This window comes from Pongo pygmaeus, chromosome 2, assembly GCF_028885625.2.
Source record: "Pongo pygmaeus isolate AG05252 chromosome 2, NHGRI_mPonPyg2-v2.0_pri, whole genome shotgun sequence".
Taxonomy (NCBI): Eukaryota; Metazoa; Chordata; class Mammalia; order Primates; family Hominidae; genus Pongo; species Pongo pygmaeus.
In genome coordinates, this window is record NC_085930.1 from 19,930,082 (window position 1) to 19,936,181 (window position 6,100).

At 55.0% G+C, this 6,100-nt stretch overlaps 1 pseudogene; it reads right to left on the reverse strand.

Moving 5' to 3' along the window:
- Positions 1 to 4,321: 4,321 nt before the first annotated feature.
- LOC129033920 (double homeobox protein 4C-like) lies at positions 4,322 to 5,437 on the reverse strand (annotated as a pseudogene).
- Between the last annotated feature and the right edge of the window lie 663 nt (positions 5,438 to 6,100).

Below are 6,100 nucleotides of genomic sequence, written 5' to 3' on the forward strand. Positions count from 1 at the left end.
ATAGAGACCAAAGGCCTTGAGTGAACATAGGCAGTCGTCAGAAAGTTCATGCAGCAGGACTTGAGCAAGACCCGGTGCTATGCTAGCTTCAGGTCTGATCCAGGGCAGTCATAGTGGTGGTGGCCAGGGGTGCTTGTGTCTTTCTTCTCCCAGTTTTAGGTGGCTTAGAACAGAGAGAAGGTTCTGTATATTTGAGAGAAAATAACGGTAGAGAAAAAGAGTCTCTGGCTAATAATCCAGAAAATTCTCCTGGATCTTGTTGAAGGCTGTCAAGGTGGGACTTCTCTGAGTCTGGAAGAATTACAGCATTATTGGGTACAAGGTACCCATAAAGCAGATATGGCTTAGATCACAACACCGAAGTCTTTTCAAATATGTGAAAAGTCTTCTCAAGAAAGACAGCTACAAGTAAGCCCAGACAGTGAAGACTACAATAAATATTCACCTTTTCTCTTTTTTAATTTTATTTTTTAAACCTCTCATATGGTGCTGCATGCCCAAGATTTTAATGTCCAGACACTGAAGAACATCTACTAGCATCAACACCAACCAGGAAAACATGACCAAGTGAACTAAATAAGGCACCGGGGACAAATCCTGGAGAAAAAGAGATATGTGACCTTTCGGACAGAGAATTCAACATAGCTGTATTAAAAAAAAAAATCCTGAAAGAAATTTAAGATAACAAAGTAAAGAAATTCCAAATTTTATCAGCTGAACTCAACAAAGAGATTGAAATAGTTACAACAAATTAAGCAGAAATTCTGGAGCTGAAAAATGCAATTGGCATGCTGAAGAATGCATTAGAGCCATTTAATAGCAGAATGGATCAAGCAGAAGAAATAGTGAGCTCGAAGACAGGCTATTTGAAAATACATAGTCAGAAGAGAAAAAAGAAAAAGAATAAAAACAACAAATCATGCCTACAGGATCTAGAAAAATAGCCTAACAAAGACACATCTAAGAGTTATTGATTTTAAAGAAGATGTAGAGAAAGAGGCAGGGGTAGAAAAATTTATTCAAAGGGATAATAACAGAAAACTTTCCAAATCTAGAGAAAGATATCCATATCCAAATACAAAAACGTTATAGGACATTAAGCAGATTTAACCCAAAAAAGACTACTTCAAAGCATTCAATAGATCTTCCAAAAGTCAAAGATAAAGTTCTAAAGGAAGAAAGAGAAAAGAAACAAGTAACATACCGGTGAGCTCCAACATGTCTGGCAGCAGACTTTACAGCGGAAACCCTACCGGCCAGGAGAGAGAAGCAATAAATATTTAAAGTACTAAAGGAAAAAAACTTTTACCTTAGAATAGCATATACCGTGAAAATGTTCTTCAAATAAAAAGAAGAAATACTGACTTTTCCAGACAAACAAAAGCTGAAGTATTTTATGAATACCATGTCTGTCCTAAAGGAATGCTAAAGAGAGTACTTCAATCAGGAAGAAAAGGACATTAATGAGCAATAAATGATCACCTAAAGGTAAAAAAAATGCTCACTGCTAATAGGATACAAAACAAAACAGAATATTATAACACTATAGCTGTGCGGTGTGCAAACTACTCTTATTCAAAGCAGAAATACTAAATAATATCCAATCAAAAGTAATAACTACAACAACATTTCAAGACATAGCACAATAAAATATCAATAGAAACAACAAAAAGTTAAAAAGTGAAGGGATGAGCACACCCGTCCTGAGCCGTCCTGTGGTGGAAGCTCGGAGCTCGGGAGCCGGGGAAGGCCTGGAGCGTGGGAGGAAGGGCGGCAGCCCCGAGAGCCGGAAGCCTGGGCAAGGGACGGAGGCTTCGGCGCCCTCCAGCAACAGCAGGGCGGCGCCACGTTGGTCCTGCGCGAGGCCTGGCCGCCGGCGACGGTGGGACGCTCTGGGAGTTCGGCGGAAAGCGCAGCGCCGCGACTGGTGGTGCTTGGCCTAGACGGGGAGAGCAGCCCGGCCACGGGCAAGCGGCTCCCGGGTGCCTGATCCCAGCCTCGCGGCCCCGGGTTGGTTATGACGCCTGGAATCAGGCGCGCGTAGCTGGACCGGGCTCTTGGGCCAGCCAGGCGCCACTGCCATTGTCTACGGCCATACCACCCTGAACGCGAGAGAAACCCAAGCCGCCGCCGTGGGCACGCTCGGCGCCACTGCTCCCGCCACAGGGACAGGCGCCCTCGACAACTTTCAGGGCCCACAGCACCAAGAGGACAGGGAGGAGCCAACAAAGGAATGACGCTAGGAAACGCACCCCCAAAGCAACCAACCAATCCAAGCAAAAACACGTCTCAGGGCTCCGTTGGTTTTCCCGCGTGGGCGGCCCTGCCTCCCTGTTCTAGCCTGGCCCAGGCACCCTCCACCCTACCCTGGCCAAAGGGGCCCCTGTCTACCAGAGCAGAGCCTCCCTCTCCAAGGCTCTGTTGCTCTCCCTCTCTAGCTCCCTCACCCTCTCCCTTTCTCTACTTCCCTCTCCACCTTGCCCGCGCTCTCGCTCTCTCTCTCTCTCTCTCTCACTCGCAATTTCCCCGTCCCTCTCTCTCTCTCTATCGCTGTTTCTCTCTCTCCTTCCGTTTCTATCTCTCCATCCCTCGGTCCCTTGCTCTTCTTCAAGCTGTCTGTGTCTTTGTGTGTCTGTGTGTATGCTTGTGTTCCCGCGCGTGCCCCCGTGTGTGTCTGTTTGGGAGTGGGTTTGCTAGTGATTGTGGTGAGGTGTGTCTGGATGTCCGTCAGTACCTTTGTCCCGGGACCAGGCTGCCGACTCTATTGCCAGCGCGTGGGTGTCACAGTTGCCGTGATAGTCTCACACACCCAGGTGTGTGGATCTCGTTCATTTTCATGTAGACACTGAGAGCGAAACCACAGAGAGAAGGAACGTCCCGTGCATCACGGCCTGAGGTTGGATTCCTGTTTCCTGCAAAATGGGGAGTCTCCCATATAGCCTGTTTGAAAACTGGAAAGGAGAGCACCGACACGATGCTGGTCTTCCACGCATTCCTGGAAGTTTCTGGGTCCCCACAGAGCTCGGGAAACAGTCAACATGGTCACGCTTTCGGGGGGGTGGCAGAGACTTGAGTAACAGGCATCTTTGCAGAGCGCAAAGAAACGTGGAATCCAGAATCACGCTTCAGTTGGCCTGAGTGTGACTCCCATGTGGATGGGACTATCCGCCTCGCGCTCTGTTGCAGGGCTCAAGGTGGGGATATGTCATCTGTGAACCATGTGGATGAAAACCAGACAACCACCTGAGTCTCGGCTCATCGCTCTCTGGGGAATTCGCTCATTCCTTCGGAAACGGAATTCGTCTGAATCGCTCCTGGATAAAGTAACCAAGGCTGGCGATCCGGAGGGCCGCTGAGCGCCCCGCTGGCCAACGGGGCTGTCGGCCCAGCACTCAGCCTGCACTGGGCACCCAACATTTCCCGGAGTGCTGGGTCCTGTTGGTTCTGTACGCAGAAGACCGTTTTTCTCTCTGCCTTCAGTTCTCGTTTCTTGCTCCTTTTGTCCCTCGGTCCATCCTTCCCTCTGTTCTTCCCTCCCTCCCCCGGTTTTTTCCTCCCTTTCTCCTGCTCTCCCTCTTTCTCTCCCTTCCAGGGTCCCTCCGTCCATCCATCCTTTCCTAGCTCCATCCTTCTGTCCCACTCTGTCTCCGTTCCTGTCCTCATCTCTGCCTGCCTTCTCTCTTGCCTGGAAATGGCAGCACCCCGGTTTGCGCGGGGTCTCGGGTCTTTATTTAGTTGCAAGGCGCTCCATGGTGCTGGCGAGAAGGCTGGCGGGACACGGGTTGGCAAGTGATAGTGAGCGAAGGGGCAGAGGAGTCGAGACCCGGAAAGGAGAACTGGCCTGGCTTCTGTCCCGGCCCAGTGTTTCGTGGACTGAGGTCTCCGCCAACCCGACTGAAGAAGGCGGGGGAAAAAGGGATGAGAGCTCCGCCTGGGCTGGTTAGAAAACCTAGGCTGCTGCCCACAAACCCGCGCATGCGCAGTAGACAGCCCACCTCCCGGTACCTGGAAGGACCCTGGGATCCCCGGGATGCTCAGGAAAGAATGACAGCTGTGTGGAGTCTCCCGCCGGACCTGGAACTCAGGGAGCCTAGACAGGTCAGCTGGAAGGGAAGACACGCCTGTCCATACCGAGCCAGAGGTTCACCGCGAAAGAGGCCGCCGCTCTGCCCCCGCCCCGCCCCAACCCCGCGTCCTAAAGCTCCTGCAGCAGAGCCTGGCTGAGGAGTGGTTCCAGCAGAGTGGGCTCTTCCACGTCCTTCAGCTCCCGCAGTGACACCGGACCTAGGAAAGGTTGTGCCTTTTGCTGAAACTCTGGGGTCTACAGGAGCTCATCTAACAGGCAGGGGGTGAGTGCAGAGGAGCGCCCCGGCTCCTGGAGCGGTTGGGAGGCTCCTGCATGGCTGGCATCTGTGCTTGACGCGGAGGCCTCCGGGGTCGCGAGCTTCGGAGGTGGAGGTGCCCCATCTTCGGGTTCCCACGCCGCCCTGGCGACCTGCGGCTCCAGCCTCACCGCGGACTCCGGTGGGACATGGGTGTCGCAAGCACACCTTGCCCCTGTGACTCAGCTTGAGGGGGCCCAGGCTGTCCCACCGAGCACGCGCCCAGCAGGCCGTCGCGCTGCGGGTCCTGGTCCTCCCGGCATTTGTGGGGGTGCGGATGCCTCCCAGGAGCCTGAGGGTGGGAGAGCCCCACTTCCGGAGGAGCCAGGGCAGGGAACACAAAGCCCCGCGTGCCGGGGCCGCTTGAGAGATCCCTTCTGTCTGGCGGCCTGGCTGGGCTGGAGCACGGGGACGGCCCTCGCTCCCTGGCTCACGAAAGCTCCCTGGGGGAGAGCCCCAGGCGCTCAGGGCACGTGGGGTGCGGGAAGGCCAGTCCCCCACGCCCCGACGTGGGCGAAGGCGACCCACGAGGGAGCAGGGTGACTCCCGCCGGGGGCCGCGTTGCACAGGCCGCCTGCGTGCGCGGGCGCCCTGCCACCCTGTCCCGGGTGCCTGGCCCTTCGATTCTGAAACCAGATCTGAATCCTGGACTCCGGGAGGCCCGTCTCTCTGGCCAGTTCTTCCCTGGCGGCGATGCCTGGAAAGCGATCCTTCTCAAAGGCGCGGAGGAGCAGGGCGGTCTGGGATCCGGTGACGGCGGTCCGCTTTCGCCTGCCTTCTTGCGGGCCGCGTCTCCCGGGCCAGGGCCGAGATTCCCGCCGGTGCTGCCTCAGCTAGCGTGACCTCTCATTCTGAAACCAAATCTGGACCCTGGGCTCCGGAACGCCGATGGCCTGGGCCAGCCCTTCTCTGGTGGCGATGCCCGGGTACGGGTTCCGCTCAAAGCAGGCTCACAGGGCCTCGCTTTGGCTCGGGGTCCAGACGAGTCTCCTTCGCCGTCCTCGTCCTCGGGCTTCCGCGGGGAGGGTGCCGTCCGAAGGTGTCGGGAGAGCCATCGCGGGGAGCCCCGGCCGGAATTTCACGGCAGACACCGGCAGAGATAGGCCCGCGGGCTCCCGGGCACCTCAGCCGGCCTGTGCACTGGGCGCAGGTGCAGCCAGGAGGCCCTTAGAAAGACCTACCACCTCCACCCCGTTATGAACACGCATGAGCTCGGGGCCCAAGGTCCCGGGGTAGCCCGCCCTCCGAAGCCGAAAACCACAGGGACCAGGGCCTTGTGGGGTGGGTGGATGTAGGGCCAGATTGGAGGGGAAAAAAGGGGCCTCGGGGGCTGGCTCTCTGAGGTTCTCCAGTAATTCTATGGAAACTGGAAGCCGTTGTCTTGACTCCCAGTTTTCAGGCAGAAACCAACCTGAAGGGTGGAGTGTGGAACTGAACTTCCATGACAGTTTTGAGTTTTCCAGGCCCTCTCCGTGAAGGCGGCAATGCCTGTGGATGTCGCCGTTGCCGTGATAGTCTCACACACGCAAGGGTGTGGATCTCGTTCATTTTCATGTAGAAAACGAGAGCGAAACTACAGAGAAAAGAAACGTCCCGTGCATCACGGCCTGACCACGGATTCCTGTTTCCTGCAACAAGGGAAGTCTCCACTGTGGCCTGTTTGGAAACTGGAAAGGAGAGCGAAGACAGGATGCTGTTTTTCCACGCTTCGCTGGAGG